The sequence below is a fragment of the Camelus dromedarius genome, chromosome 2 (genome assembly GCF_036321535.1).
Source record: "Camelus dromedarius isolate mCamDro1 chromosome 2, mCamDro1.pat, whole genome shotgun sequence".
NCBI classification, from domain to species: Eukaryota; Metazoa; Chordata; class Mammalia; order Artiodactyla; family Camelidae; genus Camelus; species Camelus dromedarius.
In genome coordinates this window covers 33,691,278-33,704,637 of record NC_087437.1, presented here as the reverse complement: position 1 = coordinate 33,704,637, position 13,360 = coordinate 33,691,278, and positions in this window count along the sequence as shown.

The window sequence follows — 13,360 nt, the reverse complement described above, 5'->3', positions numbered from 1 at the left end:
ACTCAAGAAATGGGAAGTCTAATTACTTAGCTGTGCCAGATGAGCTCTTTCAGCTTCTGCTAGACTCAGCTCAACACTAACTGTGCTTACCTGCATACACAACGAGTCTCATCAATTCCTTCTTCCTTCCAAGCGCACGGAAGGGACATGGAAACAAAACTGGGGGCAAATTCTCCTCTTTTTAATGCATCTGTGTTAGGAACTATACCTCAAACCTGGCTCTTTTCATTTATGCAGGGTTACCCTGCTCTGACCAGCTGGACAGGCAAGGTCAGAACTTACAGAAACTCTGTGACTAAACAGTATTGTCTCTCCCGTGAAAGCCAACACTTAAGAGCACTCACTGAGGAGAACTGCAAAGAAATGAAGGAACAAATGGAGCCACGGAGGCATCCACCCCCTCCCCTGTCATCCACTCCGTTATCAACGCCAGCCCTTGCCCGTGCTGTCTGAGACATCGCTGCAGACACCATGTGGTGCTACTACGCTCAGAATCACACAGATCTTCTCAGGCACGTAGAGGAGAGTAACATGGCACGGTATACAGACACTTCATTACGTTTCACACCTAATGAATCTTAGCTCATCTAAATAAATTAAACATTTCCAATGTCAGATTCCCTGAACTTCTTAACTGCATGCACCTCAGGTTCTAACTGCCAGCTGTAGTTTAAAAAGATGACCAGTCTGAAAAAGATGACACAAACGAACTTATTTACAAAACAGAAACAGACTCACAGACATAGAAAACAAACTTACAGTTACTGGGGGGAAGAGGGATGGAGAGATAAATTGGGAGTTTGGGATTTGCAGATACTAACTACTATATATAAAATAGATAAACAACAAGGTCCTACTGTAAAGCATAGGGAACTATATTCAATACCTAATAGAGTATAATAAAAAAAGAATATGAAAAGAAATATATATATATATTATATATATATATATATATTTATATATATATATATATATATATATTTATATATATATATATTATATATATATATATATATATATATATATCACTATGATATATATAGTCTGACACTATGCTGTACACCAGACATTAACACAACATTGTAAACCGACTATACTTCAAAACAAATTAAAAAACAAAAAGATGACCACCAATTCCCTGACACTCCTTTCCTCTAAAGGTAGAGCCCAATTCCCTTCTCCGTGAGTGTGGGCTCTACTTAGGAACTCACTTCCAGCAAACAGAATGTGGGAGACACGAAGGGGTATGACTTCCAAGTCTAGGCCATTATAGGATTTGTAACTTCCTCTTGGTTCTCTATCTCCCTCCCTCCCTCCCTCCCAGATCACCTGCTCTGGGGAAGCCAGTTGCCATGTTGCCCTCTTCAGAGGTCCATGTGGAGTTCCTAAACATCCTGCTGACAACCATCACTAACTCACCAGGTGTGAGAGGGAGCCATCTGCGAGCCATCCTCCAGCCCCAGGCAAACTCTTAGTCCCAGCCAACACATGGAGACCCTGAATCAGAACCACTCAGCCAAGTTCCTCCTAGGTTCCTGATCCACAGAAACTGTGTGGGAGACCAAACATTTATTGTTTTAAGCTACTACCTTTGAGAATAACTTGTTATGTAAAAATAGATAATTAAGATACTGCCCGGATAAAAAGGTCAATGACCTACAAAGTCTGAGAGCAGATTTCTCATCAGCAATAGTAATGACTGAAGAGAATAAAATATCTTGAAACACTAAAGAAAAAGTCACTGCTTTCACCTATCCTTTCCCAATGTTAACTCCTCCGTCGAAGTTTGAGTGCAATCTTCCCTGCCTCCTCCTGGATTTTGCTCCATCTATTACTGCCATTTGAGTTTCAATGTGTCTTTCCCTCTTTCTATGACTTCTTGCCTATAAGCATATAAAAATCTCTTTTATATTAAAATAGCAAAACAACCACCAAGTGCGAGTCTTGCCAGGTCTGCCTTCCCCTCACTTTCCTGCCTGTTTCCCCTCCTCCCCTTCCTCTTCAGCTTCCTCTGCTCCTTCACAGCCCACTCCCTTTTGAGGTCCACTCCACTCCCCTCACACATACACTCAGCCACTCTCCCAAGCATCATCAAAGACTTCCTGTCAAACCCAGGGAGCTCTCCGACCTCACCGTCCACAGTGGCAGCCAAAACTGGACAACAGCCCCTCGTCCCAGGGCTGCGGGATGCCTGCACGAGCCATGCTCACAGCTCAGCCCTGTCCGCTCCCCCACCTCACCACGGGTCCTCTCCTACCTCCTTTGCTAGTTCTTCCTCACCCAGTTTTGCTTTGTTTTCCTCCCTGAATCAAATGCTTTACTCCCTGAACCCTCATTAAGCCTCTCCACAGGACAGCCTCAATACAGACCTCAAAATAGTGTTAAAGGCCCCAGCCCGGAGGGAGATTCCCTCCGTGGGACTTGGGCTTGGAATCTCACTTCTCATCCCAGCTTTGAGTTCCCTCTTCATTTCCACGTCTCAGCATAACCTCTGCTTGCTCGGAGCACTGCTCTGCATTTCTGTTCAACACATTGCTATTTGGAGCCATTTCTATATACTGTGTGGGCAACTGGGGTGGGGCCCTCCTGAGCAGCTCAGTCTACCCTACTGCAGATGATTCTCTTGGTCTATCTCGTAATTCAGACACACGCCTACTTGACTCCTCCCTTCCGCTGTGGAGACACCCCCAGGGCAGTGCTCCGCGTTACTCTCAGGTAGTTTCTGATACGCGGCTTTCACCCCAGCAGCGCCTGGATGGAGAGGGAAAAAAAATCAAATTTCTTAATTTCTCTTAATTTCTCTTTTGAACAAACTTACTAAGCTTCATAATTGTTTATTTCCCCTCTTTAATTTTTTTCTTTTATTCAATGCCCAACGGAGCCTATAGTGCCCTCAATACGCACAAGAAAGTCCCGGGAAACCAGCACAAGCTGTATGCACGGAACCAGAGCAGAATGTAGCCTCAGGAAGAATCCTTTTTTTCTCTGGTATAATTACTGGTTTTGATGACTTTCCTGGCTCCTGGTTTTTCAAATGTAGGTTGTATCTAAAATTAAAGCAGATTACTCCATTTTTATAAATCACCACTGTAAAGTGACAGAAAATTTCCACAGGCCTACGCTTTTTCCCATTAGCAAATAATAACCTAAACCAAACTTGATTAGTGGTTAGTGTCTGAACACAGACAACTAAGACTCACACAGAATATCGGGTTTTTTTTAGATAGAAAAAAAGTCATAACAAAATGTTCATTTCTAATCACAAACACATAAAGGAATACATACCACTTTGTTTTCTGTATATTTACAAATGTAAATGTTATTTCACCCCTGCTCTCCTTTCTAACCAATTTAAAACTGTTTTCTCTTTGGATTGGGAGAAAAAAGAAAACAGAAAAACCACCTTAACAGCCTTCCTTCGTTCCACGTTAGAAAACACGCAATGATTTTTCCTTTTCAGGGTTCATACACAGCTTTCCCAGGAGCTGTGGTGTCATTGATATTCATGAGCAACCACTGTGACAGTTTAGTAAACAAACTGACGATAAATCCATCTTCCCTGTCATATGTGACAAAAATTCTTCAGAGGCTTTATTTGTGCAATTTAGATCCCTAGGCTTAAAGTATGTGGTGATTTTATTTCACAAAAGCCCCAGGCAGCAAAGTATTTATTTCACACTCCTGGACCTCACGGGGGACTGCGTAACCTGTTCTTGCGTTTATCTTTTTGCAAATGAGCGACATAACATGGAGATGCCACCTGCTTTGTGGTGGGGAGGAAGGGGGGAGAGCAGGGGAGAAAGGTGGAGGATTAATTAGTTAATATCAGTGAAGTACTTTGCAGATGGAGAGTGATATGCAAGTGTGAATTTTAATTATGGTTCCCTGCCCTCCTTGGCAGATACAAATAGGATAATTTCTTGGAACGAGAAGCAATGGTCTAACGTATCACGTAGACACTTTGATTTTGGAGAGTGAAATTCTTTGTGGGTTTGTGGTGATGGAAGTATTTATACCTTGCCCCACCCCTCTATGGAGGAGATAAGGGAAGGTGTTGAAGACAGATCACCGTATTCCGCGTGGCAGCAGAAGTGGGGGCCTCTAGGGAAGCTGCTTCGTCATCTTACGAAAGCAGCAAGTTTATGACTATCACCAGATTCTCTTGCCATCACATGTTCTCTTCTCCTCGATGCCTATGTATGTGTTCCTTTTTAGAGAACAAACAGTCCACATATAGAAAAGCATGAGAACCTGAAATTCCACTCTTAGGTATATATCTCACAGAAATACTTAACATATTTCCAGCATAAGTCCATGCCCCAGAATGTTCATGGCAGCATTATCTGCAATAGTCTTGCCCTGGAAACTGTCCAAAATTCTCACCAAGAGTTGGGATGATAGATAAATTACAGTATAGTCACACAGTGGCTTTTTATACAGCAATGAGAATGAATGATCTATAACTAAATTCAACGAAAAAAAAAATACCCCCAACATAGAAAAAAATGAAAAGAAGTCAACACAAAAGAATACATACTGCATGGTTCCATCTATATAAAGAACAAAAAAAGCACGGAGAACTAACCCTTGCTGTTACTTACTAGTCAAGAATGTGACCACCCTTGGTGGGGAGGTAGTGGTGGGAAGGAATCGCGAAGGGGTGCTTCTGAGCTTCTGACAATGTTCTGTTTCCGGGCCTGGGTGCTGTTGCACAGGGATGTTAATGCTGGGAAAACTCACTAGCTATAAGCTCATGTAAGCTTAAGCACTTTTTAATAACAAATTTCAATAAAAGACTTTAAAAAGAATACTCCTAATCCGTCCACCAGTGTTAGGTTAGTTGGATTTCCAAGTACCAGGTGCCCCTTATTTCTGGCCTGTAACGTGTTGAGCATAGTGAAGCATTTGCTAGATGTACCTGGCAAAAGCGATATAAACTGGGAGACTTTTTGTGAAGTTAGAGAAGTTTTCAAAAAAATCTAAGTCAGAGAATAAATAACACATTCCCACTCTTCCCATTCGACAGCTAGCAATCTGACCGCGAAACTGAACAAGGCATCCTCAGATTTCTGCTTGGCAAGTTACTGTTCACGCATGGTAGGTGGAGAGATATACAGGATAAAAGGTCTACAGAATGTTTTTCCCATATGAAGAGGATGCTGAGAATGACCTTTAGAGTTTAAATTTGGCCAACTGAATAACAGAACACAATGCAACTCTCGCCTGAATATATGGCATTCACTCTCAGAAGTCAATTAGCATTGGAAAATTTTGTCTCCATGTAACTTGCTTTCTGTAACAAGCCTCTCTTTGAAGTATCATGATGCTGATAAAATTGCAACATGACTTACTAGTGCCCTTGAAGGGCCTGAGAGCAACATGCAGTGGTCTCTATGTGAATTTAATTTAAGGGGGTGGGTGTTGGCAGGGTAGGAATTCCTTTTAAGAGCTCAAGTCCAGTGAATGAACTGGTGTATCTAATTCGGTTATTTTGCCAGCATATATACTTTCAGTTCCAAACTCCAGTGGTTAAGAGCAATAGGCAGAGTCAGTTTTCGTACATGAGAGAAGAGTTTATTCGGGTACTCTTCTGTTAACTCTTCTAAATCAAATCGCCATCCTGGATATTTGTAGAGTGAAGGAACCTGCTTGGGATCAGCAGACACATCCCATGACACAATGGTATGCATGTGTCACAGCTCAACCAATACTTTAAAATTTTTACAACTTAAATGGTTCTCCCTTTTTGTAGTATAGTGTCTTAGATTCCAAGAACAAAGAAGCAATGGAGCCACAGAATCAGATGTGGAACTGATCCCCGGCGTGTGCAACAATCCTCTCCACAGTACCCCAGGCTTCTGTTACTGAGGTCACTCATCCAAGCACTAGTTCCTCAAATACTTGAAGTTTTCAGACTTCAGGCACTGCTCTAGACTTGTGTGATACAGTGATAAACAGAGCAGACTAAAATCCCTGCCCTTTGGAAGCATACATTCTAGCCAGGTAAGCCACATCACGAATAACTTAGTAAGCAAGTATACAGTGTGTTAGAAGGTGACAAATTCTATAGGAAGAAACACAGCAAGGAAAGGGGTTTAGAGTGTAGGGTTATGATAGGAAAGGAGGCAGGTTGCAATTTTTAATGGATTGGTCCAGAACTCAGGTCTTACTGAAAAGGTGAGGTTCATGGACATTAATAGGGCAAGACTCTCACTTAGATTGATGGGGTCCTTTTTTCAGCATCAAGCAGGTTTGTCTTAAGAAATGGCCTGATCTACTACTTAAACAAATAACTGCTTATATCTTAAAAGTGTGTACCATACGGCCAGGATGACATGGGCTTGTATGATCTTCAAGTGTTGCCAGTTGCCCACCATGACCATAAAAATGTCTCAACAAAACTTCTTAGTAACCAAGCAAACTGACTTGTTTCCTGGGATTATCAATTTGAAAGGATATCAGCCAAAAAATAATGATCTCCATTTCTGAGTGGTTGATAATTATTCCATTGTTTCCAGTAATAGTCAGCAGGACAAATTGTCTATTGAGACCTCTTCTAGTTCTGAACAATCAAATCACCCATGAAGAAGAAATTTCCTTCCTATTCTCAGTAGCCTAAATGGCAATCATCCACAAGCATTCACATCATTAACTTATGAGTTAAAAATAAGGAGGGACATACAATGCAACTTTAAGGTCACAATCTACCCTGTCCCCAACTCTCTCACCCTATTTATTGACCACACTACTTCGTCCTTTTTATCTGATACTTTAACTGAAAGAGACTTCTTGTATTTTTTTCATACCCTTTGAGGTTTTTCCACTACTTCTTTGTTCCAGCCATCCTGCATGCCAGCGAGACTCCCTTTTTTCATAAGTCCTATCCTCATTTTAAAGTTTCATGGTGCTTTTCCTCTTTGTGAGACTGTCTCTGAACCCTCACCCTCCCAGGCATCTCTCCTTTCTTTGCCTCCTGAAGCATTTATATAGTGTCTGTGCTTTCTTGGCACCAGACACAGACTGCCTTGTACAGTTAATTATGCTTTACGTCTGTGCCCTAGTTCCCTGGTGATATTGTAAGACCCTCAACGGCTTTGCATTTCTGGGTCTTAGCCCAGTTTCTTTCACCTGTTAGGTGTTTAATAAATGCTGGGTGTAACTGATGATAATGACAATGACACTAGCAGAAACAACCAGTTTTCAGAAGATAAGTGGGACTCCTAGGCCTTCAGTGGTCTCCAAACTGAGACACAGAGAGGTTCTAGTTGTCCATTCACATCACCCAGTTCCCCCATGCACAGGCAATGACTGTCACTCTATGACTGCAGCCTGGCTGACTTACAAAATATCATCGATGTTAAGGTACAGAGCATTATCAGAGACGTGAAACCGTGAGGAGTGTGCTCCGTAAATCAGACAAAACACAGCAGGCGAGAACAGTGAGGGAAGGAAACAACCACTCCTTTCGGGTTAGGGAAGTCACACAGATAAAGGTGCTCAGTACCACTACTGAGTGCCTACTGTGTGCCAGGCCCTGTGCTAGGTGTTCACACACAGGACCTCTCACCCTCACATCAGCCCTGCAAGGTGGGAGCTATATTTCCATTGATAAGAGAAGACAAAAAGTGCAGACAGGTTAACTGACTACACTCAAGGTCACTGAGCCAGTAGGAGGCGTGTCGAGCTTTTCATCTCAGGTGTGTGGCACTCTCTCCACTCCCATATGCTTCCTCATCCCACGGTGTGAGCTGCCCTAGTGGCTGCCTCCTGCTTCCATCTGTCCTCAAGCAGCAACAGATATGCTAAGTGGACTACGTTTCACAAAATGATAAGTATATGTATCGTTAACCTCTTGATTAAGTTTTCTTGGTGAGGAAACTGAGGGCCACAGATTTGTGTATCATGCCCAAATTCACACAGTACAGAAAGGGCAAAACCCTGATTCAGACTGAATTTGGGTGAAATCCAAAGCCCTCATTCTTTCCATTGCCAAAAACTGAAGATGTAAAAACCTTATGAAGAGAAATGCAATGTTGGTGGCCACTGAGTTCAGCCATCAACTTCCCCTGAGCCTTCATGCTACCATGGTCTTGGAACTGAAGCCTTGGGCTCATGGTCCTTGATGGGAATTTTCCAGGTCAGACATTCTGAGCAAATGAAGTCTGACGTTGAAGATGTAACTTCTTGTATTTAGGAATAAAATAAAAAGAAAAGGCTCTCTATATCAAAACATAAATAATGATGACTACAGTCAATATTTTGTATAATTTGAAGGCAAAAACATTATAGGAATTTGATATTTACTAACTTCTAAGTATTATTAACTTTAGCTTATAATAATAATAATAATCATATATTTCGAAATATATAGAAATACTGGATTACTATGTTGTGTAACAGGAACTAACACAGTGCTGTAGGTCAATTATACTATAAAAAAAAAGCAAATACACAAAGTCATAGTAAAAGAGATCAGATTTTTGATTACCAGAGGTGAGGGGTAGAGGGAGTGGGACCTGGATGAAGGGAGTCAAAACTTACAAACTTCTAGTAAAAGATAAATAAGTACTAGGGATGCAATGTACAACATGATAAATGCAATTGACACTGCTATATGTCGTGTATGAAAGTTAAGAGAATAAATCCTTAGCGTTTTCAGCACAAAGAAAATTTTGTTCTATTTCTTTAATTTTGTATGTATGTAAGATGATGAATGTTCACTAAAGTTACTGTGATAATCATTTCATGACATATGTTAAGTCAAATCACTATGCTGTACGCCTTCAACTTACACAGTGCTATATGTCATTTATACCTCAATAAAATTGGAAGGGGAAAACAAGATGGTGTCAGAGGTTCAAAAGAGGAAGCCCCAATGCACAACCCTGTTTGAAACCACTGCTCCTTGAAATCTCCTATTATCCCATTAGTCAAAGCAAACAGCATAGCTGAGCCCAGTGTCAAAGATGGAGCAGTCAACTACCCACAGCATATAACTTTGAGAGCACTGAAAAGTTACAGGAAAGAGTGAAGAATCAGGGCCATCGCTGCCACCTGCCACACTATGTAACTTGAGGAATCATATTCATTGACTGATCCTATTACTATCCAACTATCCACCTATTTATTTATACATTAACATAGATAAATATATGTTCATACATTCCTAGAATATTTCTAGAAGGATGCCAAGAAAACTTTCACTAGCGGTTAGCTCTTGGGAATGTAGGTTTATAGACATGGGTGAGATAAATTTTTAAATCCATTTCCCAGTCTCCAGGACTGTATCATTCACATGCTTGTCATCAACAAATATTAATTTTAAAATTTAAAAAATACTTGTTTTATTGAGGCATTAAGCTTATGAGATTCAGAGTGATTGTGGGGCTGTTCACAATTGGTGACTTTGAGCCTCAATTCCTTCTGTCAATTCAGTCTCCCAAGCTCTGAACGGCCCTCCAGATCCTTCAGGCCCCCCAGATCCTTCAGGCCCCCGCTTGGGAGGCTCTTCTCTGATGGAGGGAGAGCACATTAGTCAGCAGGATAAATGACCCCAAGACTTGCCTTGAACAAACCCTGCCAGGCGAAGTGGGCCAGAGAGATTGAAATATGGTACATGTTAAAAGTCAGTCCTGTGCCACCTGTCTTGGCTTGGAATCCAACAGCCAGCCTTTCTTCATTTTCAGCCACATACAGCTTGAAGTTGGCCAGAATCATTGCAGAGTTTGTATTTCTTAAATGTGATTGTGTCTAGCTGCAGGTTTCTGTCAGCGATCCATACTGGCCTTAGGTAAAACTAAAGACGGCTTTCCCTTGAGGGAGCAAGGGCACTAAGCACATGGGAACAGATCATCTTGTCTGATGCAAGCTCAGATGTGTTATTGGTATTCTGTGACCGTTACATAATTTAGTGCCCTGCCAGGGAGCCCCACGTAGCCACACCACACACATGTGTCAGATGCTGAGAAGTTGCATAATTAATGGCCTCCTGTTTTCACTGGATTCTTCTACAATAAAAATACTAAATCAGGGTTTTAAATGTGGAAATCAATCCAAATGTAAAATTTACTCAGGTAGGTTGATGAATTATTGAATGTTTAGGGGGACCAGAAATTGAAAAAAGTCCAATTAAATGAACAAATAATATTTATAGATTTTCTTCTAGTAGAGTAAAAAAAATTCAAGAAATTATGGACAACAAAATGAAAGTTTGCTTCTTCTTTCATTCAATAAGTCTTTAAAAGCTTGTTATGTTCCAGACACTGTTGTAGGCTCTGGGAATACCACGGGAGGAATAAAAAGATGCCTGCCTCATAGAGCTGACATTTTTCTGAGTGAAAATAGACAATACACCAAAAACTAAATAAATAGATAGCTAAAATAATTCAGATAGTGACAAACACTGTGAATAAAATTAGTCAGGGTAATTCAGATGGACAGGGATGGGTGGGGGTGGGGCCAGGATGAGAAGGTGGTCAGAGGAGGCCTCTCTGGAGAGATTACATTTGCTTTGAGACCCAAATAATGAGAATGCACCAGCCATATGCAGAGTTTGGGAAAGAAGGAATAGCTGATGCAAAGATCCTGGGGTTGGAGAATTTGGGGAGCTATAAAAAAGATCCAAGAATAGTAAATAAAAGGACAGTGGAATGAAGTAAGATCAGAGAGATAGGAGGGGCTAGATCATGTGAAATACCAGAGGACATCAGTTTGACTGTTTACCGTCAAAAGGGTTTTATAGCCCATTATCACCCCATCAGCATCTTTCACTAACGAGAGTATAGCTATAAAGCAAAGCAAAACAAAAGTAGAAATTGGCATGTGCACTGGAAATATTATTGTTCTTTCTTTTTAATAACTTTATTACTGAAGTATTTGTTTTTCTAATTAATAATAAAATACTTATTGAGTACTTACTATGTCCTAGGTACTGTCCTAGGGGTTTTACATATTTTAATTTCAATATTTAACTTGTATAATTTTATTTAATCCTCAAAAATATCTTGCGATGTATATTCATCTGATTTTATGGAGGATGTTGAAATAACTCACCCAAAGTCACATTGCTATTAAGCATCCAAACTGGGCTTCAAGTTTAATCTCTGAATCCATAGACTCTGTTCATTTTTCTTCACCATGCTGGTGCCAAAGCAACAGTTTCCTCATTCATGTGACCTAATTTTTTTCTGGTCTCAAAACCAATTAATCCTCAATCATATGCTTTAGCCAAGTTAGGCAGACATGAATTATGACCATTTACGAACAGCCAGCAGTATTTGACCATCTGTGTGTCCTGAGCATGATGCATTTATATATATCTTCACAACTGAATGGCATACATGTAGGAGGGGTGGGAACAACAGACTGACATTTAAACCATAACGCACAGAAGGCTGGGAGGAACCTATCGCCTGAATCCTGCTAGCGTGAAAATATCAACATTATCCAAAGGATTTAAATGAGACTCAGAGGCTCAAAATATAATGTTCAAGATATCCAGAACATAATCTAAAATTACCCAACACACATACACAAAATCAGGAAAATCACAACTCACAGGGGAAAAGACAATGAGTAAATGCCAATGAAAACACAACCCAGATGTCAGAATTGTCTGACAAAGACTTCAAAGAAATATTCTTTAATCAGGAGCACTTCTATATGTTATTTTACGTATAATACTATGATACTAAATGCGAAGAACCAACAGTTAGAATTATGAATATATAATTAATTTGGAGTCTTTAAACTGGATTAAATACTTAAGGGTAGTGTGGCTGTAGACTCCAATAGCATCTCAAACTCTGCCACTTCCTAACCATGTAATCACGAACAGTTCACTTTGCCTCTCTCATCCCTAGTTTCCTTGTCCTAAAATGGAAGCTAACATGGCTTACCCGATGGACTTCCTGTGAGGGTTAGAGGTCACTGCATAGTGCTGACATGCAGAATGAGAGCATTCAAGTTCATTTTCTCTCTCCCCTCCCTACGTTAGCTTGCCAGTTGCTGCCAGCCCTGACCTTGAAATGGTGAGACTTTCTTCTTATTCTGGAAAAGGGCAGTCGTCTTTGGAGTCTACTTCTCTATTTCTGAACCAAGAATAATAAGAAGGAAATGAACACTTCTCCTTTAACCATGGTGCTATGCATTGCGTGATTTCTCTGGGGTGTTGGTTTACATGAGGCCCAACGAAGAGCAGAGTAAGTCTTCTCTGAGGCACCTTCCAGAGGCCAGAAGAAGGGTTTGTTTCATGTTGGATGCACAAACACACTTGCTGATTATCTCCCAAAATGATTTATGTGTTTAACCTTTTCATTCATATTCATTGTATGGAAAAAAACATCGAATGTGTTGCTTTGAGACAGATTTAGATTTTTAATATTAAGAATGGAAAAGTTGAATAGAGAAAGGAAAAGCTGAAGAAATCGCCCTTCACACCGACCTGATGAACGTGACAATGGGGTCATGGGAGTTGAGAGCCAGAGGAGGTCTGGAGAGGCATCCAGGTCAGTGCCCTCATTTTGCACTCAAGGGAATTTATGGCTAAAGAGGGGATATAATTTTCATGACTTAGAAAAAGACTGTCTATATAAATACCTTTTCTAAAGTGTCATTTTCCATAAAAGCATGTAGACATATACAAGAATGAGGTCAGGGAATGTGTTGTGTTCACTGCTATGTCCCCCCAGCTCCTAGAAGACTTGATAGGCTCTCAACAAATATCTGTTAAATGAATGTAGAAATCTTCAGCTCCTGGAGAAGAGTACCACATGCCCTGGGATGGTTTAAAAGAATATCCAAATAGAAGAGTTTAAAAATTCTTTTTTCAGTTCAGAAAAATAATTACTACAAAAGATCGCTATCTGAAAGGAATCCACACAACTAGCAAGTAGGATGTCTTTGCAGCCTCATTTGCTCTCTCCACTCCCATCCCAACTTCTGTGCCTCTACCTCTCTTGTGGTTCTGCTCTGACATCCCAGCCCGGCCTGGACCTAGGTAACATCTGCAGATGCTACAGCTGTGCCTGTCCCCTGCTTAGCAGAACTGCCTTCCTGCTAGGCCATGGGGCATTAGGAGCTGGCTTTGTAACTAGGTCCCAGCCTTTCATTACTGATACAAAAGTTCTTGCCTCTGTGAAATTTCATAGTGCAACCTTGCTCCCCATAGCCCCAAAGCACCATTTTGGACCCCTGCAATTGATTGGTTCCTTTCAAACCAGGAAAACAGATTTTCTCCAAGTGCGCTAGAGGTCTGTTAACACATCGCTATACTTCATAATGGTTGCCCTGCAGGCGTTTGTGGTATGCCATCTAAACTTGTTCTCCCAACTGCAACTATGTACTGATGTTGAATTCTTGC